Source organism: Sarcophilus harrisii, chromosome 2, assembly GCF_902635505.1.
Source record: "Sarcophilus harrisii chromosome 2, mSarHar1.11, whole genome shotgun sequence".
Taxonomy (NCBI): Eukaryota; Metazoa; Chordata; class Mammalia; order Dasyuromorphia; family Dasyuridae; genus Sarcophilus; species Sarcophilus harrisii.
Window position 1 is genome coordinate 219,126,940 of NC_045427.1, and position 25,925 is coordinate 219,152,864.

At 36.1% G+C, this 25,925-nt stretch overlaps 1 protein-coding gene across 2 annotated transcripts in view; it reads right to left on the bottom strand.

Moving 5' to 3' along the window:
• FAM178B (family with sequence similarity 178 member B) overlaps nt 1-8,948 on the bottom strand; it is a 171,026-nt gene extending 162,078 nt beyond the window's left edge. The window contains exon 1 of one of the 2 annotated variants that reach the window (XM_031951489.1): nt 8,782-8,948. The gene's annotated coding sequence lies outside the window, so the exon portion shown is untranslated. The remainder of the gene's footprint in view (nt 1-8,781) is intronic. The other variant, XM_031951491.1, reaches the window with a different exon arrangement.
• Between the last annotated feature and the right edge of the window lie 16,977 nt (nt 8,949-25,925).

Sequence of the window (25,925 nt, forward strand, 5' to 3'; positions counted from 1 at the left end):
AGAAAACTGGCTCAGCAGAACTGGTCCAAATTGTGCCTCTGACACTATCTGTATGCCTTTGGTCATACAGTCACCAACTCATTGAGGGTCAGGGTCCTCATCTGCAAAATGAGGGGCTGCTGGGCGTGCAGTAGGTAGAGCAATAGGAAGATCTGACTCTTGTTAGCTGTGACCCTGAGCAAATCAATTAACTCATTTGTCTCAATTCCTCAACTATAAAACAGGGATTCCCTGTAAAAGGAAATGGCAAACCATTCCAATACCTTTGCCAAGAAAACTTCAGGTCCATGGCATCAGGAAGATAACTGAGCAACAACAACAAAAATGAGTTTAAGCTCATGATTTTTGAGGCCCTTACAATTCTCTACAAACTCTGGTTCTGTGACATGGATTCAAACGACATGGATTTGTCATTCTGTTTTTGTTCAGTCTTTTCTTTTAAATCATGTCTGACCCTTCATGACCCCATTTGGGTTTTCTCGCCTAAGATACTGGAATGATTTGCCATTTCCTTTTCCAGCTTATTTTACAGATGAGGAAACTGAGGCAAACATGGTTAAGTGACTTGCCCAGGGTCACATAGCTAATAAGTATCTGAGGCTAGATTTGAATTCAAGAAAATGAGTCTTTTTGATTCTGAGCCCAGTTTATCCACCAAGCCATCTGGCTGCCACTAAAGTGTTTTTATGAGGATTACCAAAAAATTATAGAATGTGAGTAGTGTGGTATATGGAAAATAACACTCAATTGTTAATGAGAAGTGAATGTTTGTCCTTTGACTTAATGGAAAATCAAGCATTAAGTCTTTCAGTTTTCTTATCTATAGAATATGAGGATTGAACTAGATCAGAAATTCTTAGCTTAGGATCAATGAAATTGTAAGGTTTCAAAAATATGAATTTTGATAACTATATTCCAACATATTTGGTTTGTAGTCCTATGTATTTTATTTGTTCTAAACCTATATATATTATATAAGATAAGAACATCATTCTAAGAAGAAATCCACAGGCCTCACAGAATGCCAGGGGGATCCATGACACTTTAAAAAGTTAAGCATGTCTGGACTAGATAATCATTAAGGTCTCTTTCAGCTCTAAAATTCCAGTTCTGTGAAATTTTTTTGGCAGCTCTGGGGGAAAAAGTGGAGGAAGATGCATGATATTTTGCTGCTTTCATTCAATTAAATTCAATAAGCATTTCATTAGACATCTAGTGATTATGTTAGGCGCTGGCAATACAAATACATATGGGGCATAGAGAGACTTCCCAAGGAAATTAACATTTGGGATTCCAAGAATGAGGAAGAAATGTATTCCAGACAAAGGGAATGGGTAAGTGAGAGATGGAATGCCAGCTGTAGTGTCAACAGACAGAAAAAAGTGTTATAAAAATGTAAAGTTAGGGCAAAAGTACTATTTGGATAAGGAAATGCCATATTCAGACCACAGCAAGTCCCTCCCATACTTTTCAAAACTGTCAAATTGTTATCCCTAAAACAGAGATCTGACCAAGTCACAGACCTACTCAAGAAGCTTCCATGGTTCCCTATTGCCACTAAGATAAAATATACACTTTTCTGTTTGACATTTAAAGTCCTTTACAATCTAATTCCAGTCTTTCATGTTATTCTCCTTCATGAACTCTAAATTTAAACCAAACTGCCCTACTTGCTGTTTTCCAATATAACATTCCATTCCCTGGCCTCCGTACTTCTCTTTATACAAGCTGTCTATCCTTACCATCCCTGTAATGATTTGCTTCTTCATCTCTTCCCAAGACTCTCACTTCAGATACTACCTCCTCCTCCAAAAGGCCTTTCCTGATCTATTTGTTGTTGTTCTTATTGTTCAGTTATATACCTGACTCTTTGTGATCCCATTTGGAATTTTCTTGGCACAGATACTGGAGTAATTTGCCATTTCCTTCTCCAGCTCATTTTGCAGATGAGGAAACTGAGGCAAACAGGGTTAAATGACTTGTGCAGGTTCATACCGCTATTAGGTTTCTGAGACCACTGGAATTTAAAAAGAGGAGTCTTCCTGACTCTGGAGCTGACACTCTATCCACTGTCCTATTTGTTTTAGCTTTCCACAGATGTAACTTCGCATGTATTTTGTATATATGCATTCCCACCTGGAATACCAGCTCTTTGAGAACAGAGGCAGTTTTATTTTGCCTTTGTATTCCCACTCTTTAGCACAGTATCTTAAAATAGTAAATACTGAATGAAGGCTCATTGAAGTGACTTGAATTGAGCAGATAGTGCTTAAAGGGGACTAGTGTCAAATAAATATTGGAAGGCAGGCTGGAACCAGACTTTGGAAGGCTTAAATGACAACCACAGTAGCTTGTGTTTCGTCCTAGAGGAAATAGTTAGATATAGGGGATTCCTGAGATAAGTAGTAATATAGATGGACCTGTGGCTTAGGAACACTATTTTACCAGAGTTTGTGGAGCATGGATTAGAGAAGAAAAGACACTAGAAGATAGGGGACAAATTAGGAAGCTACACATAGGGAATAGATGAGGGTCATAACATAAAAGAAAATCAGCACCAGCCCTGAAGTCAGGAAGACTTGAGTTCAAATTTGATCTCAGACACTTAAACTTCCTAGCTGTGTGACCCTTGGCAAGCCACTTAACCCCAATTGCCTCAGCAAAAATAAATAAAAAAATTTTTAAATGGAGATTTGCTATAATCCTGGAAATTCAATTCATAAAACTTATAGTAAGGATAAGGATGGGAAGGAATTTTCACCCGTGAAAATGAAGACAAATAATATAGAATTATTTTTCTAAAGATCATTTATGGGACTTAACAGTTAACATTATTAGTATGGGTAGCAAGATCAATAATATTAAAAAAAAATAGGAGTTTATCTACTCCTATGTGCAAAGTATTTAAAAAGGCTCAGATAGAAGTTTTAGGAATTTATATTTCAGAAGAACAAGATAAATATCATAAGCAGTAATAAAAAATGGGACAGGAAAGTGAAAAAACTGGCAGATTTGAAAGCATAGTTTGGAATCAAAAATTAGCTTTGCTACTTACTATCTGTCATCTCAAATAAGTTGCTTTACTTGAATTTGGCTCTTTTCAGCAATGTAGTGATTCAAGGCAATTCCAACGGAAAGTGTTATCCATATCCAGAGAGAACTATGGAGACTGAATGTGGACCAAAGCATAGTATTTTCACTTTTTTTTGTGGTGGTTTGCTTGTTTGTTCTTTCTTTCTCGAATTTTTTTCCCCTTTAGATCTGATTTTTCTTGAGCAGCATAACGAATATGGAAATGTATTTAGAAGAATTGCACCTATCTAATTTACATAGGATTGCTTGTTATCTTGGGAAGGGGGAAAGAGGGAGAAAAATTTGGAACATAAGGTTTTGCAAGGCTAAATGTTGAAGACTATATTTGCCTGTATTTGGGAGAAAAAAATTTTTTTTTCATTACTTCACTTTTGTGGGTCTCAGTATTTCATTTTTTTAAAAATGAGGGAGTTGAATTGGCGACCTCTAAGTCTGAAGTCCATTGCCATCCTAAATCTATGATCTTTTGTATAGTAGGAGGAGTAGCCATTGATAATTCAGGCCTTAAAACCTATGCAATATGCTCAATCTAGTGCCAACTAATTTGGAGGCTTGATGAGCTTGCTTTTAGGCATACAAAATGGCCCAGTGAGCCTAGACTTCAAAGCAAGTACCAATATCCTCTGATATTTCCTGTCTGCTCACTGCAGGGTGATAAAAAGCCTTTTTGTCTACTGAGCAGGAACTGAGTGTGTATATAAAAGGTTAGAAAGGACAATCTCTTACTCTTTCTTTCCAGAAGATTTCAAGTGACAAGGAAAAATAGTTGTTGGCCTAGGGAGTAGAGTAAGGGATTGATTGGGCCTCCCCTCCCACTTTTCTACCAGGTATCCTAAAATATTTTGTGCTTGCTTTTGTCTCTTTTATTTTTCCTTTACTAATGTTTGGTGAATAAATATCCAGATAAATTAGACCACTTTACAAACTTGGGAATTTTGAAAGGAACTCACAAGGCAGAGTTATTGTATTAATGAATGACAGACATTTCTGGCCCAGAATTGAAAAGGACAGTAAATTGGATTACTTTTGGGAAATTGCAGAGTTATTTTACCAATTCTAAGTTTCCCATGAAAGCAAAGCTTCCTCTTTTACGGTTAAAAATATTCAAGTATTCAACTATTCAATCAATATTGAAAGATTATTGAAGAATCTATCAGAAATCCAGCAACTACAGTCCCAACTCACAGCAGTTAAGTCTAGTGAGAATTCTGGTAGAGACCTCTAAGCAGCTGAGCAATTTGTCTGCCCCAGCAAGGAGCCAGTCCAGCCTAGCAAGGGAGTGATTAATTCATCAGTTATACCATATTCAAATAGTGAGAATTCCTTCTAGAGAGATAAATGACTTACTACTTAGATGGGGAGAGGGAAAAGTTATGTTATAGAGCCTCAACTTTAAAACTGAATATACTCTTCCTCAAGACTAAATGGTTATATAGAGAAAACTCAGGTTTGGAGTTTGTAGGAGAGGGAAAATGTATTTTTTACATCATGGCCCTTTTTACCTTCTCAGTACATATCCCTTTGTAAAAATGAATTGATATCAATCAGTTTAGAGGTTTTAGGAAGATTTCACCTGATTAAATGCCATTGGGGAACACATCAGATGGGGGTCTGTGAGGAATAGTTTTAGATATACTTATCCCCTCAGGGTTGCCCTTAGAACAATGAAGGGAGAAGTAATTAGTCACTATTTGAGAACCAACCATGCCAGTGCTAGTTGGAAAGAGGGAAGCTTTGAAAATGGTTAAAAATATTCAAGTATTCGACTAGACTTATGGACTTGTGATCTCTTTGATTCAGGAATTCTCTCTAAAATGTAGACTGCACTCAGCCATGTCTGTGCAGCATCATATGTAGCTCTAATCTATATTCTCCCCAAAGTTCACCACTTGGGTACCACCAAAGTGTTTTCTTCCAACATCTCAAGGATACTTGTAGAAGTCTCCAACTGTCTGTCATCCATTGCTCTTGCCATATGATCAATCTTCCCTTCTTGTTATATAATTCCTTTGATAACATATTTTCCTCCTATTCTTCTTTGAAGATCTTTATTAGATATATGTGGCAGTCTTCTTACATCTACCACGCTTCTTTTCCATTGCCTTACTCTCATTTTCACTTCTTCAGACACAATGGCATTCCAGGTCTCACTTACATATAGCAAGACTGGTAAAATATTTGTTTAAAAAAGAGGAAGCTTTGCTTTCATGGGAAACTTAGAATTGGTAAAATAACTCTGCAATTTTCCAAAAGTAATCCAACTTACTGTCCTTTTCAACCCTGGGCCAGAAATGTCTGTCATTCATTAAATACACATGTGAAGGATCATACTTCCACAGAGAACCCCTCTTCAACTTTGACTCTATACTGGATCTTCTCCATCACGGAGATGAATAATTTTGGGAAGCATATATTTGCTTCTCTTTTATGCCTTTCCTGATATTAGCATCAGAAGGTCATTACTTCTGTTATTTCTGCTTTTACATCTTTTAAGGAATTTTTAACAATCTGGATGTAACAGAAACATTTTGTTGTAAAAGATTCTGTAAGGTAGTGTCCTGTCAATGTTTCTTCATAATCAATAAACAATAAGCCCAACTGAATTTTATATTCTCTATATCCTTTGGTCTATTATGGGTTGGTCAAGATGGGCTGTTATTTAATATTCCTCATGGAAGTGTTCAATTTCTATTAATACCCTCATCAAAGATAACCTCAATTCATGTATAAAGGATTTTTACCAAGATTTGGCATAGATAAGAAAGTAGACATATAGTATGATAGTTATTGATCAGTTTGGCCAATTTGGTTGGTTTGTTCTTTGTTTTGGGTTTGGGTTTTTTTGGTTTGTTTGTTTTTTTCTTAACTATTAATGAAGTTTGAGATTATCTTCATGCATGTCCTTCAGATACCTTGTATCTAAATGTTCTCATCTCTTAATGCCTTCACAATTTTATGGTCTCTATCACAGATCTTCTATAGCTTGGTCCAATGCAGCTGCTTTTCCTGCTTTTGTTCTCTTTAATGCATTTCTACCTCCTCTGAAGTACCTTGCGAAATATGATACTAAGTCTGGTGGTTCTGTTATCCTTGACTAAGAAATGGTTGTAGAAATGTTTTTTTTTTGGCAAATCATTTCCATTTGCCTTTTATTTCTAATCCTCTTTCCATTTTCATCTTTGAATGCTCTTGGGATAACTTTGCTTAGTTGAATAGCTCACCAGGTTTTCTTTAGACTGATTTTACCTTGTGATGCCTCCCTCTGCTTTATGAGATAATATTGCTCATAATTGTCCATCAGTCTTCTAAGATTGTAAAAAAGGAGTTTATATTCTATCCTAGTACTGCCTTTGGAAGCCAATTTTTTTCCTTCCAATTTAGCAAATAAGTCAAATGTTACCTAAGGTATTTTCTGGGCCCTTCTGGTCTCCTTGTTGTAGCAATTAATTTACATTGTTTTAACTTTTGGATAGAATCATTATAGTCAGTGTCAATTTCATTCCTGTTGTCCATTTTCCATTTCTTATTTTCAAAAGCTTGCTTAAATAAGTGTTAGATTTTTAAAAAATTTATACCACATATTTTTCTAATTGTTATTCTTTCTTTTTATTATAAATTCTGTTCTTTGCTCTGACAAGTCAATGGCCTGATTGTACACAGACAGCTGACTCCAGTTAAAGTCACCTGTTAATAAAATTTTCCTATGACTAAAATGTAGTCTCTCTCATTCTTCATGATATTATTTACTGTTCTCCATGGCCAGCAACTACAAATTCTTTCATAGAAGGTATCCATGAAACAGAAGTATTTTTGTTATTCAGTTGTCTTATCAAGTTCTTCCAAGAGTTTCTTTACCACTTATTCTTGAGCAGGTAATGTTGGTGCATAAGAAGCCATTATTTTTGTGGTGGATTTTTCTAAGTACTTATAATTAGAACTTAGATATGTAAAACCATGTGTCCCACAAAATAAAAGCTTTTAGACTTATGAAACCCCCTTCACCAAATTCTTATTTGTCCTCCAAAGCCTATTTAATGATTCATAAATAGGTAAAAAGCAGCAACTTTCTTCTCCTAATTTCATTTATAGAAAGAATATCAAGATTGTTGTGATTCAGTAATTTCAGCAATACGTTCACTTATTGATTACTGGACAAGAATCTCCCACTTAAAATACAATTAAACTGAAGTTTTGTGACAGTTTAAAAACCATTTATCTTTTTAATTGCACAAGCATAAGAGGGCCTGTACAAGACTGAAGGTCTTTTTAAATTTTTCTTTATTTCATGACTTGTCATGGCAAAAAAAAAAAAAAAAAAAAAAATTCATTATGAGGTAGTCAAACTTAAAAAACCACTCTGATTATTCACTAGGATCATACTGGAAGCCTTTTCAAAATGGTGGAACTTCGAACCCAGGAAATAGGACTTTAGAGGATAAACCTTAAAGCTCTATATAAATGTTAGATATAATTATTGTTATTCTATGACTATAAACTCCCTGAAATTAGGAACTATATTTCTTTATATCTTTGCCTTCATAACTCTCTTGGCCTGCTTCTGACCTGTAGTATGAGAGAATTGGACTAAGTAAATCTTAAGTCTGTATAGTTCAAATTTCTGATCCTATTTGCATTAATGTCACAAAATAATGTTCATGATGAAATTCAAATGGGGAGACTTTCTAAAGCATCACTTAGCCTTTTATTTAATGTCATGAACCATTTTGCCCATCTGGGGAAGCCTACAGATATCTTTTTCAAAATGTTTTTAAATGTATAAAATACATAAGACTAAAAAGGAAGTCAATTATATTGAAATACAGTTATCACAATACTTATTTTTAAAGTTCTTTGATCTCAGGTTGTCAAAATCATTTGAACTGAGCTTTAAATAATTCAAGATTAAGTGGAAATTAAACTAATTAGTGAAACCTCTTGAGGGCAGGGCTGTTTTTAGAGGTATCATTTTCTCAGTCTTTATCCTCAGTACCTAGCATAATATTTTATACATAATGTCTAATAAGTGTTCCTAAATTGAAAAGATATTTTAAAAGGTAAGGATGCAGGGGAAGAATTGATTGAAGAAGGCAAATAGGGCAAGAGGGAAAGGGAGAGAAGGGGGCAAAGGAGAAAGGATGGGAATACAAAGGAGAAGCTAAAAAGGGAAGAGGAAAGGAAGCTAGAATATTGAGCTGGATGAAAGGAGATTGAGGGGAGGAGTGGAAAAGGGGAAAGGAGAATGAAGGAAAGGGTAGGAAGGAAGGAGTGGAGATAGAGAGGGCCAAATTAAAAGGGAGAGGAAATAGAAGGGGCAGGATGGTAAAGAGAAGGAGAGGGAAAGAAGCTGTTAAAGAAAAGTGGGAAAGTAGAGTTAGAGACAGGGTGGGCCTGACATAAAGGGAGGGAGGTAAAGGGGGCAGGATAGGAATGGGGTAGGGAGGAAGCTAAGGAGACTGAAGGAGAAGAATGGGAAGAAAGGGAGGGAGAGAGGGAGACGGGGCAGAATAGGAAGGAAGAGGAAGTAACTGAGACAGGATGGAACTAGTAGAAAGATAAAGAAGGAGGCTGGGAGGGTGAGGTGGGGTAAAGGTGAGATCACTGGATATGGGAGAAGAGAAAGAAGATACAAGTGGAGGGGCGGACTAGGTGACCCGAGGGAAGAGGATCATATAAAAGAGACAGACTTACGTCCTTCTTTACTTTCAGAGGCACAGCTCTGGCCTGACGGGCGGGTCAGAGGGTAGCTCAGGGGCCGGGCCCGCCCCACCTCCGGCTCTAAGACCGCTGCCCCCAACCCCAGATCCCACGGCTCGCTCCCCTGCCTGGTACCACGCGCAAATTCCCCACCTCCCACCCCAGAAAATAGTGCCTTTTAGATTCCAGAGCTCGGGCCTCCGACGCCTTCCCTCCCACCCCCTCCCTCTTGGCCCAGCCGTCGCAGCCCGCGGAGGTCGCCGCGTGCAGGGGCTGGTAGGACTTCTTGCTTTGCTGGAACCTGGAGAAGTGCCCTGATTCGAGACAATCAGGAAAGTAATTAAGGGTGGTGTATGTTAGAGAAGCTTTGCGGTACTTTGTACTAAAGGCTAGATGTGGAGTCAAGCAGGCGGAGGGGGTGGGGAAGTCAAGATACTAGCTCTATAACCCAGCACAAGTCTCATCATTATCCGGACCAGTCTCAGGTTCCTCACCTGTAAAACGGGGATAATAATACCAGTAGGACCCATCTCACCGGATTATTGTGGAGGCTCAAATGAGATCATATACTGGAAGGTCCATAAATGTCAGTTGTAATTCTCATACTTGGCCCTTTCTACCGCCCACTCTAGTACAGATTGGACGACTGCCATTTCTGCTTTTCCACTGAGACAGCAGTGTTGAGGGGGGGAAGACTAGCTTTGGCCCTGGGTCAGAATCTTTGCTTTCCAATTACTATTTGTATGAGCTGGCAGCCTTGGCCTTATCCTCTATTCCTCATGCTTCCTCACTCCACAGATCCACTCAGAAGCCTGAAATTGTCATTTGTACATGAGTAAGCCCAGCCTTTTCTGTATTATTGCAACAACCTCATAATTGGTCTCCTGACCTGCTTCTACCTTAATCTAACATAGTGCTAAAATGATTTTCCTAAAACAGATCTGATTCCACTCAATAAACTTCAGTGGCACTTTAATTAATAATGCCTTTCAGACCAAATATAAACAAATTCCTCATTTCACAACCTGATCCCAGCCTACCTTTCCAATCATAGAATTTTGTTCCCTTCTGACACTCATATCTAGCCAGAATAGTCTTCTAATTGTTTTCTTTTTTTTTTTAAGCACTTTCTCCATTAAGAAGGCAAAAGAAATAATTATTAGCCAATTATTAACATGGGGGAGAGAGAAATCCAGATTTTTTTTCCCCTTAGTTCCTCATTTGTATGACTTGGTAAAGCAATGGCTGAAAGACAGGGCTTATGATGAGATTAGGTTCACTTTTGGGTGGAAAAGCTGGAAAAGCTTAGTTCTTATTAAAGGGTATTATCTAAATGAATTCTGCCCTTTGTTCAAGAAGATTGGATGGAGGATAAATCCTTTTGTATACATTGCAAAATTGATGATTGGGAAGAGAGGTGTCTTGGACAAAAAGTCCAGGGTTATAATCATAGTCAAATCTGAAGTCCTCCCTTAGAATAAAATCACTTATTATAATATTAATTCTCTCATCAATTATTAACCAATCAGAATTGATTTCTACTTTTCCAAGGATATTTAACTCTGAGAGAAAAGTTTATTTCCTAGAGGACCTTATGTTATTGATTATATGCTAGCCATAATTAATAAATTGATTATTAGCTATCCAAAAATTATCTCTCTCAGACTTTTCATTCATCAATTATTCTTTACATAGGACTTCCTTCTTCAATTTCCTTCCAATGCCTGGAATGCACTTACTCTTAACTTATGAATCTTTTGTTTCCTTCAAAACTCAGCCCAAGTTCCACTTTCTCCAAGAAGCCCTGCTTGAGCACTGTTTCCTTGTTAATGATATCCTTTCATATCACATATTTATTTATATTTATTTTGTATGGAGGGAGTGATTAGTCACTCAGTTGTGATACCAAAAATAGCAATGGACAGTGTGAATACAAAAGCAAAAGTGAAAACTAGCTCCTTCTCTCAAAGAACTTGGATATAGTCCATTAGCAGGGGTAGGAAGGGGGAGTGAGGAAACATATAAATATATAAGTACAGAGTGCCTTATGAATACAGGTACTGTCCCAACGTAGACTATAAATTCTTTGAAGGCAGAGACTATATGAACCTGCTAGACACTTAATAAATGCTTATGATGATGTCCAAAGTCCTTTACAATTTTAAATCCTATGGCCACTAATATTAAGTATTAAATGCAGGTTATATTACATTTAAGAACCACTTGATTTTTCTCACACAGAGGGCATTCCTTTGCCAAGTTATCTTTCCAAACAATTACGTAGAAACCAGGTTCACAATCAGTTCATGGACTCAGTATTTCAGTACCGAGAGCTGTTCTTATGGACAGAACCTCCTTCTGTTTTTTCTTTGTACCCTGAGGACAAGATAGATTTATGTACCACATGAAATTTATTGGATTCTAATCCAATGTAAGAATTTTTAATACTGTATTAATATGTAGAGGCTAGAGAGACAGGCTGTGCACCTGTGATTTCATCGATACAGGGAATTCTAGGACAAGGAAATCTTTCTACCAATTCAGGTTGACACTTTCTTTATAATTTGCAGTCTCAGAGAGTTGTCAGGAACACTGAGAGGTTAAGAGATTTGGTGAGGGCCACACAGCCAGTCTGTGTCAGAGAGAGGACTTGCAGCTCGTGTCTTCCAAATTTTGAAGTGGAATCTCTATTACCCTACTCTTGCCTCATTAATATGGATAATGAAAATAAAAGCTCTCGAGTACAGCAAGTCGTCAAAAACAACCAATCTACAACAGAAATGCAGGATAAAGTAACACTTAAAAAATAATACAAAAGATCACACCTTAGCAGAGGTGTCAAACTCACCTCACCAGCAAAACTCTCTAATAAGGCCTGAACCAGATTAAAATGCAATTAAGAAATGTTTAACAAAATAAATATCATTACAGCATAATATAGATCTTGTTGAATTATTTTAAGGCAATAGTGTCAAACTCAAAACCTCCACCAAGATGTGGCAGCAGGAATCTGTATTTGAGTTTAACACTACTGCCTTAAAATAAATTGGGATTCCAGAGGTTATCTATTCCACCCCTACCAAAAAAAAATCCTAAATGTAATATTTGAAAATGTGATTGGAGAAAATTTCCTACCTTGAGCAAGAAGAAAACACTGGAAAGAATGCAGAGGACTTCACTTTTCTTTCCATTACAGAAATTCAAAAATTCAAGTAAGACATCATCAAACTACGAAAACAAGGAAAGAATTCTTTAAGCATTTAAAAGGAAGAAAGGAATTACTTATCTCAGAGCAGTGGTCAGAATACCATCAGGAGAGTGAGCAGAGCAGGAACCAAGAACTATAACTCCCTGGAGATGTTCTGGCAGCAGCACAGAGCAGAAAGGAAACCGTCTTTGGAGCCTGGTTTGAATCCTGATTTATTCTTCGGAATTCCTGGATCTTTTTATCCCTGTGTGACTGAGTAACTAGTAACCAGCAGCCAGCAACAGTGTAGCAAACCAACTAAACCCAACACTCTTAACAGCTCTCCCAAGGACATTGGGAGGACACTGTGTTTTCCTCCCCCTTACAATAAATTTTAGTTGGGGATCACGAGTTTGCATCAAAATAAAACTGTTTTATTTTGGATACAGTTGGGATACAAATTGTTTCCCCACAGTCACAGCCTGGCAATACCATCATTCCTTTACATCAGGAGAAGCCTTGGGGCATCCTGTGATCTTTAAGGGAAAATCTTGGGTGATTAGTTACAAAAGTCACACTCAAGAGAGGGTTAGAAGAGTGGGAATGGGGGAATGGGGAGGAGGAAGGATCAGGCACGAGCAGTGCTCAGAAGACCTGGGGAAGACTAAGCAACTGTTCAGTAAAAGGAGGCAGCCTGATGTCTGTGAGGAGAGAAAAGATTGCTCTGAAGCCTAAGCTAGAGGAATAGGGAAATTATTAACTCATTACATCTAACTGAGAAGCAGAGGTTCAGCATGACAGTACAAGTCATTCAGCTGGCCTAAGGGAAGCAAAAGTGAGCTCAGCAGGCCAAGGTGAAGTAGGTGATGAGTGCAAAGAATATGGTTAAAGGCAGGCATTCATTTTCCAGGCAAGAGGGCCAATTGAGTGGTTTGAAGTAATTTGAAGCAATCCACACTCTTGCTGCTAAAGAAAAAAAAATACACCTAAAAAAATCACAGAGAAAAACAAGCTTAAAAAAAAAAAAACCTACAAACAAACAGAAATCAGCTGAAACAGAAAAGGAATAAAGCAAAGTGCTGATGCAATTTTGAGGCAGGGGAAATGCTATAGAGCAAATGAAACAGCTGAAGTACTCAGAGTAACACTGATGGAAAAAGGGAAATATGCTCAAATGGATAAATTAAACATTTAAAGAAATAAAGCAAGAAATAACATTGATAAGAAAAATCACAAAAACCAAAGAAAAGATGAGCTTGTAAAAACATTGGGTTTCTTTTTTATCTCAGAAGAAACTAGAGAAGTAAAAATAAAGAAAACGATGATATAAGAAATATTCTAGAAAACCTGAAATCATCAGAACTAATACAGAAAACAGGATTGCAGGCAATGCTGGCCAACTAGATAAACAGTTTTAGAAAATATACCAGTTTTTATTTCTAGCCATATGAAAAGATGCTCCAAATCATTATTAATCATTATTATTATTAATCAGAGAAATGCAAATTAAGACAACTTTGAAATACCACTATACACCTCTCAGATTGGTTAGAATGACAGGAAAAGATAATGCTGAATGTTGGAGGGAATGTGGGAAACCTAGGACACCGATACATTGTTGGTGGAGTTGTGAATGCATCCTTCTGGAGAGCAATTTGGAATTATGCTCAAAAAGTTATCAAACTGTACATACCTTTTGATCCAGCAGTGCTACTTATATATTTGGCTTATATCCCAAAGAGATCTTAAAGAAGGGAAAGAGACCCACATGTGCAAAAATGTTTGTGGTAGCCTTTTTGTAGTGGCTAGAAATTGGAAATAATTGAATGGATGCCCATCAGTTGGAGAATGGCTGAGTAAGTTGTGGTATAGGAATGTTATGGAATATTATTGTTCTGTAAGAAATGACCAGCAGGATGATTTCAGAGAGACCTGGAGAGACTTACATGAACTGATGCTAAGTGAAATGAGCAGAACCAGGAGATCATTATATACTTCAACAATGATACTATATGATGATCAATTCTGATGGATGTGGCTCTCTTCAACAATGAGATGAACCAAATCAGTTCCATTTGTTCAATAATGAATAGAACTATGGGAAATGAATTTGGACCACAACATAGCATTTCCACTCCTGTTTTTGTCTGCTTGCATTTTTGATTCCCTTCTCAGGTTATTTTTACATTATTTCTAAGTCCGATTTTTCTTGTGCAGCAAGATAAATGTATATATATATATGTGTATGTATATATAAGTATATATATATGTATATATATATATATATATATATATATATATATATATATATATAGTATTTAACATATACTTTAACATATTTAACATGTATTGGTCTACCTGCCATCTGGGGAAGGGGGTGAGGGGAAGGAGGGGAAAAGTTGGAACAGAAGGTTTTGCAAGGGTCAATGCTGAAAAATTACCCATGCATATATCTTGTAAATAAAAAACTATAATAAAAAAAACTTTAAAAATATATACCAGTTTCATTATCACTGACATCCCAGAATTCCCTAGAAAAACAAAGGGACCTTAGCAATATATTCCAGTATGTGGTCAAAGACAGTTTCACAAATTTATCTAAAACAAGCAATAACTAGAAAAAATTCACAGGACAATCATTGGATCATAGACCAATAATAATAATAATAATATCTAGCTATATACTTCCCACTATGTGTCAGTCACTGTGCTTTACTATGTGCTTTACAAGTATTATCATGTTTGATATTCACAGCAACCTAAAAGGTAGATACTACTATTATCCCCATTTTACAAATGAGAAATGTGTCCAGGGGCATACAACTAGTAAGTGTCTGAGATATGAACTCAGGTCTTTCTGACTTCAGGCCTAACCACCAGGCAATCCAGATGATCTTTCAAAGTTATTTGTTCTTACAATTTAATTTCAATACCTCATTTTTAAAAATAGTATTTAATTTTTCCATATCATGTAAAGATAGCTTTCAACATCCATTTTTATAAAACTTTTGTGTTCTAAATTTCTCTCCCTCCCTTCCTTACCTCCCTCCTCCCCAAGATAGCAAGCAATTTGATATAGGTTAAATATATGCAATTCATTTAAATATATTTCTATATTTATCATGTGCAAGAAAAATCAAGGGGAAAAAAAACACAAGAAAGAAAAAAACAAGCAAACAAACCACCAAAAAAAGATTAAAATACTATGATTTGATTCACATTCAGTCTTCATAGTTCTCTCTCTACATGCAGATGGCATTTTTCACTGGGTTGTATCTTTTTTTTTTTAAACTTTTTATTTTCAAAACATATGCATGGATAATTTTCAACATTCACCCTTGCAAAACCTTGTGTTGCAAATTTTTTCCCTTCCTTCTCCTCATCGTCTCCCCTAGATGGCAAGTAACCCAATATATGTTAAACATGTGCAACCCTTTTATATATATATATATTTCCACAAATACATGTTGCACAAGAAAAATCAGATCAAAAAGGGGGAAAAAGAGAGAAATAAAATAAAATGCAAGAAACTACAACAAAAAGAGTGAAAAAACTATGTTGTGATCCACATTCAGTTCCCACAGTCTGGTTGCAAATGGCTCTCTTCATCACAAGACCATTGGAACTGACCTGAATCATCTCACTGTAAAAAAGACTAATGTCCATTAGAATTGATCATTACATAATCTTGCTGTTGCAATATAGAGTGATCTCCTGTTATGCTCATTTCACTTAGAATCAGTTCATGTAAGTCTCTCCAGGCATTTCTGAAATCATCCTGCTAATCATTTCTTATAGAACAATAATATTCCATAATATTCATATACCATAACTTATTTAGTCATTCTCCAATTTTTGGGCATCCACTCAGTTTCCAGTTTCTAGCCACTACAAAGAGGGCTGCCACAAACATTTTTGCACATGTGGGTCCTTTTCCCTCATTTATGATCTCTTTGGGATACAAACCTAGTAGAAACACTGCTGGATCAAAGGGTATGCACAGTTTGATAACTCTTTGGACATAGTCCCAAATTGCTCTCCAGAGTGGTTGAATCAGTTCACAACTCAATTAACAATGTATTATTGTCCCAGTTTTCCCACATCCTCTCCAACATTTTTCATTATCTTTTCCTGTAATCTTAACCAATCTGAGAGATATGTAGTGGTATCTCAGAGTTGTCTTAATTTGCATTTCTCTGATCAATAGTGATTTAGTCCCTCATTTTTTACAGAGAATGGAAACCCAGAGAAAGCAAAATGACCTGCCCAAGATCATACTTAGTAAGTGGCAGATGTGACATTTGACCCAAGGTCTATGATTTCAAATTCAGCATCCTTTCCACTATAATTGCCATATTCCTGAATCACAGAGTATCAAGATTCGTTACACAATACTGTCATCTCCAAAATCAACTGTAAAACTTGCTACAAAAAGCTCCACTAAATCAGCAGCTTCCTGTTTCCTCTGAATTTTTCAGGATTTTTGGCACCAAAAAGACACAGAAATGTGAAGCTAATACATTCCAACAGAAACAGCTCTTAAGGGCTACTTAAGAGATCCCACTGGTTGCTTTTCTTCATGGGATTTTTCAAAAAAGTCTCAGTGTTTTGTGGTATTTGCTTTGGACATTCATTCTTCTGGCATTTGCTTGTCCTTACTGACAGTCCTTGGGAAAGACTGTGACAGCAAGAGAAAATTCAGGCATCTGACCACATGGACAACCTCAGAGGGACCATGGAACCAGCCCATGAACCTAGCCTTAGCTTCTGACTTTGAGGAGAAGATAGAGAAAAAGAAGCTGACTATGTAAGAACAGTACCAGGTGACCATGCTTCGGTTTCCCAAGGCCAACCTGCTAAAGTATTAAACAACTTGCCAGGGCACCTAGCCAAGTTGGTGTTTGCTGGTTAGCTAAGCACCTGGTTAGCTAGCAACTGGTTAGAAGTTGAATTCAGTTTCTACAAGGGCAATTTCTTCTTTCCCACTCCTTTGACTTTGAGAATCAGAATACTTTGGTAAAACAGTTTCTGAGTATATCTGGATCATTGTGAGAATACTGATGCACAGCTTCAAAGACAGAGTGGGAGGAATTAAAAAATCAGGCTCTTCTACAGCATCTATAGATACTGATACCTTCATGCTTTGCTTTTGTGTATTTAAGTGTATTAGCCCACATTAAATGAATTGAGGGAATTCTCTGAGAATTCATGAGAAAGGAAGAAGAAATCGATATTAAGTAACACATGAACCTAAGGGAGATGTGATGTTTAAAAAAACTATTCTATAGCACTAGAAAAGAAAACCTGTAAATTGCATGAAGACCTTAAGTGAGCCAGCTTAGCAAGCTTCAGTCGCCATCTGGTGGCAAATATAGGGAAAACACCCTAAGATAATACTCTTCATGCAAAATTGTGCCAAATAATCCTAAGAAAGACAGAAATTGAACCCCACCCCAACCTCTGCCCAAAAATAAAATTCATGTTGGTAGGATGGGGCAAGGTTGCTAATAAAGTGCCTTGCAGTAGCACTATAAATTGGGACAAATATCTTGATGTGTACTTGCCTGGTGACATTTAGATCTATGACTGCATTTTTCACAGTTAGTACAAAATTTGCAGAATACCTCAAGACAAGCAGTATGAATGTGTCTTCAGATCAACTTTTTTTCAATAATAATAGCTTTTTATTTTCCAAAATACATGCTGAGATAATTTTCAGCATTCATCCTTGCAAAACTTTGCATTTCAAATTTTTCTCTTCTCCCCCTTAGACAGCAAGTTATAGGTTAAACACATGCAATCTTTATAAACGTATTTCCACATTTATCCTGCTGCCCAAAAAAATCAGATCAAAAGGGGAAAAAACGAAGAAGAAAAAACAAGTAAACAAAGAACCACAAAAAGAAAAGGTAAAAATACTATGTTGTGGTCCACATTCTGTCCTGATAGACATATCTCTGGATGCAGATGGCTTGTTTCATTACAAGTTAATTGGAATTGGCCTGAATCACCACATTGTTGAAAAGAACCGGCAAGATTTCAGAAAGACCTAGCCAGGGGTCCTCAAACTACAGCTCGAGGGCCAGATGCAGCAGCTGAGGACGATTATCCCCCTCACCCAGGGCTATGAAGTTTCTTTATTTAAAGGCCCACAAAACAAAGTTTTTATTTTTACTATAGTCCGACTCTCCAACAGTCTGAGGGACAGTGAACTGGCCCCCTATTTAAAAAGTTTAAGGACCCCTGACAGTTGTCCTAGAGAATCTTACATGAACTGATGCTAAGTGAAGTGAGTAGAACTGAGAGAACATTGTACACGGCAACAACAAGATATATAATGATCAATTCTGATGGATGTGGCTCTTTTCAACAGCGAGGTGATTCAGACCAATTCCAGTGGACTTGTGATAGAGAGAGCCATCTGCACCCAGATAGAGGCCTGTGGAGACTATGTGTAGATTATAACATGGTATTTTCACTTTTTTGTTGTTTGCTTGCTTTTTGTTTTCTTTCTCATTTTTCCTTTTTGATCTGATTTTTCTTGTGCAGCATAATTGTGTAAATATGTATAGAAGAATTGCACATATTTATTTTATATTGGATTACTTGCCTCTGGGGGAGAGAGTGGAGGGATGGGAGGGAGAAAAAAAATTTAGAACACAAGGTTTTGCAAGAGTAAATGTTGAAAGTTATCTATTTTGAAAATAAAAAGCTTTAAAAAAGAAATTCTAAAAAAAGAACCATCAACTTCTTAAGTCATTGTTTTGGGGGCTTGTATGTAGAGAGACTCCAAAACACAGAAAGAACTGAGGAAGGGTCATCTCCTCAGGGGGAAAAACCATCTGGTAGCTTCCCATTTAAATTAATTTTGTTGTTAATTAGGTACTCTGTTGTTTCTACCTGCTGAATATTGTAATATTGTTCTCTATTTTAGCATCCTACATGATTTAAATATAAAGTTGATATCAACAGCAAATTAGGGGAATATGGAAAAATTTAACTGTCAGATCTATGGATAAGTAAGGAGTTTATAACCAAATAATAGAGAGGATCCTGGGAAGTAAAATGGATAATTGATAACATTAAATTAAAGCTTTTGCACAAAGTCAACACAGCCAAAGTTAGAAGGAAAGCAAAAAACTAAGGGAAAACTTTTTTAAAGCAAATTTATCTTATAAAAACCTTATTTCTCAAATATTTAGGGAACTGAGACAAATTTATAAAAATAAGAGCCATTCTCCAACTGATAAATGATCAAAGGATATGAACTGGTAATTTTCAGAAGAAATTAAAGCTATCAATAGTTATATAAAAATGTTCTAAGTCACTACTGATTAGAGAGATACAAATTAAAATATCTCTGAGATACTACCTCATATCTATTAGATTGACTGCCATGACAGAAAAGGAAATTAAGAACAATTTGGAACTATACCCAAAACATTGTAAAACTGCATATTCTTTGATACAGAAAAAATCATTTTTATGTTTGTATTCCAAAGAAAGCAAAGGAAATTTCCTAATTTAAAAAAAATTACAGTAGCTCTTTTTGTGGTGGTAAAGATCTGGTCATTGAGGAGATGCCCATCAATCAGAAAATGGCTCAACAATAGCATATGGTTATGATGGAATACAATTGTGCTAAAAGAAATGATGAGGGGGATAGTTTCAGAAAAATCTGGAAAGATTTATGTAAACCAAAGCAAAGTGAACTGAGCAGGACCAGGAGAACATTATGTACATTAACAACAACATTGTAAAAAAAGAAAAAAAAAAAGGTTAATTATAAAAGACTTAGTTACTTTGATCAAAGAGTAATTTAAGACAAATCTAAAGGATTCATGATGAAAAATGCTGTTCACTGAGAGAGAACTGATGGACTCTGAGTGAAAATTGCAGCATATTGTTTTTTTCACTTTATTTTTCTTGCTATTTTTTTTTGGGGGGGGGAACACGACACACATGGCTAATATGGAAATATTTTTAGATGACTTCACATGTATAATTAGTATCATGTTGCTTACCTTCTCAATGGGCAAGGGTGGGGCTGGAGGGAGTAAGAGAATTTGTTTAATGTTTAAAAATGTATGTTAAAAATAAATCTAAAAATAAATAATATATGCATGTATGAATGAATAGATGGTATCACCCTAAAGCAAAACCTGAGCATCCCCACACTAGTTATAGCTCTATATTTAATGTATCCACAGATATGTTTTAAAATAAATTTTTATTGATAATTTCTATTTCTCATATCACCATAATATTCTTTATATCCCTCCTCCTCCCCTTTCCTGGGAACATCAGATGGCAGATATTTTTTATAGAAGAAAAAATTGTCAGCACAACTGATCGATAAAGTTGGAAAAGTTGTATCCATAGATACTTGTATGTGAGTTCTTGTTTCAATCATTTGATGATCACAGTAACAGTCAATGATTTATGACCAGAAGAGTCTTATCATATTTGCTGACACTAATTTAGTGCAAATCAAGCAAAGAACTTTTGCGAGGATTTTTGCTTTAACAGATTTGCAATGGGGAATTTTTTAAACGTTAATAGTACTTTATTTTTTCTTCCAATTAAATGTAAATATAGTTTTCAATATTTATCTTTGTAAGATTTTGAGTTAATGAGGCTTTTTTTCCCCATTCTGGACCCTATACATTTACATGAATTGGAAAGGGGTTCAAACAATTCTTTGACTATCTTTCTGAATAGAATAACAGAGGATGTCTTCTTTAGACAGAGTTAGTGCCATGGAGCCAAGGATCATCTCCATGAAATTTATGGATTTCTCTTACCTGCACAATAAGTATGGATGACTGAGACTTTGAGCACGGCAAGCTACTAGCTCAATGAAATCACTGTTTGCTTGCCTCACTTTTATTTTAAATAAATGATTATACAGACTAACCATCTGTTGCCTAAAAGTAAATTTTGTGAAAAGTCCTATGCATGAATCTTTAGTTCATTTCCATAAATACTTTTTAAGTATTTACAATGGGAAAGACTTTAAGAGGAAAGCATTAATGTTCAGGATGTAGACTAGGGTTAAGATTGCTTTTTTGTGTGTGACCTTGGGGACCTTTCTTTTTTCATTGAATTCAAGAATTATTTTGGCATATTCAGAAAGCCCCCTTTTCTAGGCACTATGCAATAGAGGATTCAATTCAGCTTAACAATGCATTAAAATATTTATTAAAGCTGTACTAAAAATTCAGACTACTATGTCAAACAGAGGGAAAAGATCATGGGGTGCTATAAAATTTATGTAAGAATGTTGAGTAGAAAGAGTTTTGTTTTTACTTTAAAAAAAAAAAAAAAAGCACATTTCACTGATATCTTTTGTCTTTACATAGTAGTCCTTTCCCTCCTACCTCCCTGAAGAATGAACCATCTTTTGGGGGGGGGGAAATAAATTAAGTAAAAACATCTAATATAGAAAACCTTTTCTAAAAAAAAATATATATATATATATATACACATATATATATATATATATATATATATATAATACTCTGCCTAGTAGGATCATAAAGGAGGAGGGAATATATTTCACTATCTTTTTTCACTAGGAAATTTGATTCTTCCATTACTGAGTGAGTTTAGCTTCTTTGGGGGAATTTTAAAGTTTTACGTTATTTTAATGTCACCCATAGTCTGGGAGCAAAATTTCCTCTCCACCAAAAGGCCCAAGCTCTAGACTCATGTAAAGCTGAGATTTGGCCTTGAAAAACCTGGCTTCTAAAAAAAGAACAAACCATATTCCCTTTCCTTTCTCCTATCTTTCCCCTCGTTATTCTCTAGCTGATTGCATTTCTTAATCTGGAGTCTTAGTGAAAATCTCAACAGAATTTAGGTATCTCTCTTTTCTAGAATCTCTTCTGAAAAAAAAATATTAACTGATATTTTCTTAAAAAAAAAAAAAAGTATTCATTGTCCGTTTCTAAGTCTGTATCCCAAACAGATAAAAGAAAAGAGGAAAAAAATTTCTTTTTTTTTTTTTTTTTTTTTAATTTATTTAATAGCCTTTAATTTACAGGATATATACATGGGTAACTTTACAGCATTAACAATTGCCAAACCTCTTGTTCCAATTTTTCACCTCTTACCCCCCCCACCCCCTCCCCTAAATGGCAGGATGACCAGTAGATGTTAAATATATTAAAATATAACTTAGATACACAATAAGTATACATGACCAAAACATTATTTTGCTGTACAAAAAGAATCAGACTCTGAATTATTGTACAATTAGCTTGTGAAGGAAATCAAAGATGCAGGTGTGCATAAATATAGGGACTGGGAATTCAATGTAATGGTTTTTAGTCATCTCCCAGAGTTCTTTTTCTGGGTATAGTTAGTTCAGTTCATTACTGCTCCATTAGAAATGATTTGGTTGATCTTGTTGCTGAGGATGGCCTGATCCATCAGGACTAGTCATCATCTAGTATTGTTGTTGAAGTATATAATGATCTCCTGGTCCTGCTCATTTCACTTAGCATCAGTTCGTGTAAGTCTCTCCAGGCCTTTCTGAAATCATCCTGTTGGTCATTTCTTACAGAACAGTAATATTCCATAATTTTCATATACCACAATTTATTCAGCCATTCTCCAACTGATGGACATCCATTCAGTTTCCAGTTTCTAGCCACTACAAAAAGGGCTGCCACAAACATTCGTGCACATACAGGTCCCTTTCCCTTCTTTATAATCTCTTTGGGATATAATCCCAGTAGTAACACTGCTGGATCAAAGGGTATGCACAGTTTGATAACTTTTTGAGCATAGTTCCAAACTACTCTCCAAAATGGTTGGATTCGTTCACAACTCCACCAACAATGAATCAATGTCCCAGTGGAAAAAAATTTCTTTATGCAAAAAATATTTGTAGCAGTTCTTTTATGGTGACAAACAATTGAAAATTGAGGGGATGCCCATCAACTGAGGAATGACTGAACAAGTTATAGTATATGATTAGATGGAATATTATTGTGCTATAAGAAAATATGAGCAAGATGATTTCAGAAAAACCTGGGAAGACAAAAATGAACTTATACAAAGTGAAGTGAGCAAAACCAGGAAAACGTTACATTATAACAGCAATATTTTAAGGATGATCAATTGTGAGACAGCCACTCTGATAAAAAAAAAAAAATGATCCAAGACAATTCCAAAGGATCTGTGATGAAAATTGCTATCTATCTCCAGAGAGGGAATTGAAGAATTCTCCCCCCCCCCCCACTCCTCAGGCAACTGGGGTTAAATGACTTGCCCAGGATCACACAGCTAGGGAATGTTAAGTATCTGACATCACATTTGAACTCGAGTCTTCCTGACTTCAGGGTTGGTGCTCTATCCACTGCACTATCTAGCTGCCACAAAATGATGAATTCTAAGTGCAGATTGAAGCATATTTTCTTAAATTTTATTTTTTTGATTTGTATATGTATATATGTATTTGTATATGTGCATACATGTACTTTCTTTTATAGCATGGCTAATATGGAAATATGTTTTACATGACTTTACATGTATAATTGATTAAAAATATTGTTTTGTCTTCTCAAAGGATGGGTGAGGAAGAAAACAAAACTCAAAATTAAAAATATTTTAATGTTTTTAAAAATTGCATGTAATTAGAACGTTTAACAAAAAATTCACTGTACAAAGTAGATTTCAATTATTAGGATAGCTATTTATTCCCTTTACTAGAAAATAAAAATTGCTCAAAAACACAAGCCCATAGGCACACATTTTGTGGTTATTGAATTGTTTCATTGTGTTCAACTTTCTATAACCTGTGTTTTTTTTTGTTAAAGATCCTTAAAAAGCACTTCAGCTTTGCCATTTACTCTTCTAGTTCATTTTACAGATGAGGAAACTGAGATAAACAGAGGTAAGTGACTTTCCAAGGGTTAACATGCATTTATAAATGTTTTAAAAATGAAACTCATCCTCTCCTAGATAATTAAGATTCCCAGGAAACTTGTGAGTTTGCTTAACATTCATATCATAGGATCATAGATTTAGAATCAGAAGAGACTTTAGAAACCATTCATCCCAACCCTCTCATTTTATAGATGAGTAAATTAGTTAAGTGAACTGTCTGAGATTGTACAGGCAGTTCAAGGCAGGATTTGCACAAAGATCTTCTGAGCAACTAACTCAAACTCTATATCTTCTGGCTGGCCAGGTATGCATAAATTATCCTCCTGAAAATGCTTAGGTTCTCCTCTAAGAAGCTCGAAGAGATAGAAGTCAATGATTTTTTAACTTTTTAAAATTACAAAGTAATTGTGAAGGCTGGAAACATCCATCTCTCAGGACTTGTGTTCAGTTCCATATGCTTGGGAAAAGAAATACAAAATGTAATGTACAGGGACTTGAGGTCCAGTCTCAGACTAATCTAAGCTGGTACAGGTTCTTTCTACCATGTGCTTATGTCATCACAGTAGCCTCTGGGAAAAAACAGATTGGGGGAAATGACCCCCCAATTTCTGCCTCTCTCCCTTGCTGGAGAATGCCACTTATTTTGTCTCAACAAAGAAATTGCATCAAGAGGCATAAACATCATTTAGTTAAGAGGGTGACACAAAAGGTCATAGAGAAGCCCAGTTCTTACACAGCAAACCTCAAAAAAAATCTAAAAATAGTCCAGAAGGACCAACAATATAAAAATCTAAAAAAGGAATAGAAATAATCTCCTCCACCCAGTCCAAAAAAACACAAAAAGATGGCCAGTGGAGAGTGGATACTGTCAGAGGGATCAAAATAGGGAAGCCACAACTAGCTCAGGGGAAGGGGAGAGGGCCATGCTTGGGAAACCAGGAGAAACTCTAGGAAACTGGCCTAAAGTAATTGGAGAAGGGGAGAGAACCCAAACTCCTGCAAATAGATCTGAAGCTAAATGAGCACTAATTCAAATAATTTGGGCTTTTAAAGCCAGATCATGTCCTTGATCAACCAGAACAGAAGTGGGGGAACAGGATCAGTCTAGTAGGCCTCTGTAACAGGATATAGGGCCTGGTAGTGACTTGCCCACATCACACATTAGTAACTGTCTGATGCTAGATTTGAACTAGGAAGAGGAGTCTTCCTGACTCCAGACTGGGCACTCTCTCCATTGCTTGTTGTGGTTCTTGCTTCATTCTCAAAGAGGGCAAATGGCATCATGAGGGTGATGTCTTGACTTGAAAGTGAATTAAAGTGAGGCAGAGCTGTGCAAAGTCATCACCCTTACTCTCTCTACCAGAGTCATCCAAATTCAAGGACAAGCCATAAATCAAGAGAAATGGAGATGGCCTAGGAAGCCATGAGAGACCTTGGCCTTTAGCTTAAGCTAAGGTCTTTCCCAGGGATATTTTTCTGAGGCAACAACCATTCAGTGATTATGGCCTAGTTTGCCATCACAAAAAAAAAAAAAAATCAATTTAGGAAGGTAAGACTCTCAGAGTTTCTGGATAAAATTGAAAACAGTTACTATTTTCACGCTCTCTGTACTATCTGTAGAATCAGGGTTTTTTCTTGGATGTAAGGAAGAAATTCTAATTCTATCTACTGTATCACCTAACTGCCCAACCAGGAGATTGGGACAAAAGCCAGGGATTCAGACATAGGATGGAGTCTGATACTAGCTATTACACAGAGAGTAGTAATAGAACCAAATAAAGCCTACCTGATTCATCTAAGAGAACACCCAGAGAGCTTCACTGCCTCCTCCAGAGTCAAGTCCAGTGGCAAGACATAGGTCAAGATGACTGGTAAAGGCTCAGGATGCAGTGGATATCTGGTCAGAATAAAGAATCTCAATCTAAAAGTGCAAACACTGATGCCAAACAAAAAAAGATACTAATATTGTGGATTAAGAGAAATCCAAGAGATAAATCCAGAAATAAAGAATAACTCCACAGCAACTACAAACAGAACCTCTATGACTTGGCCACAA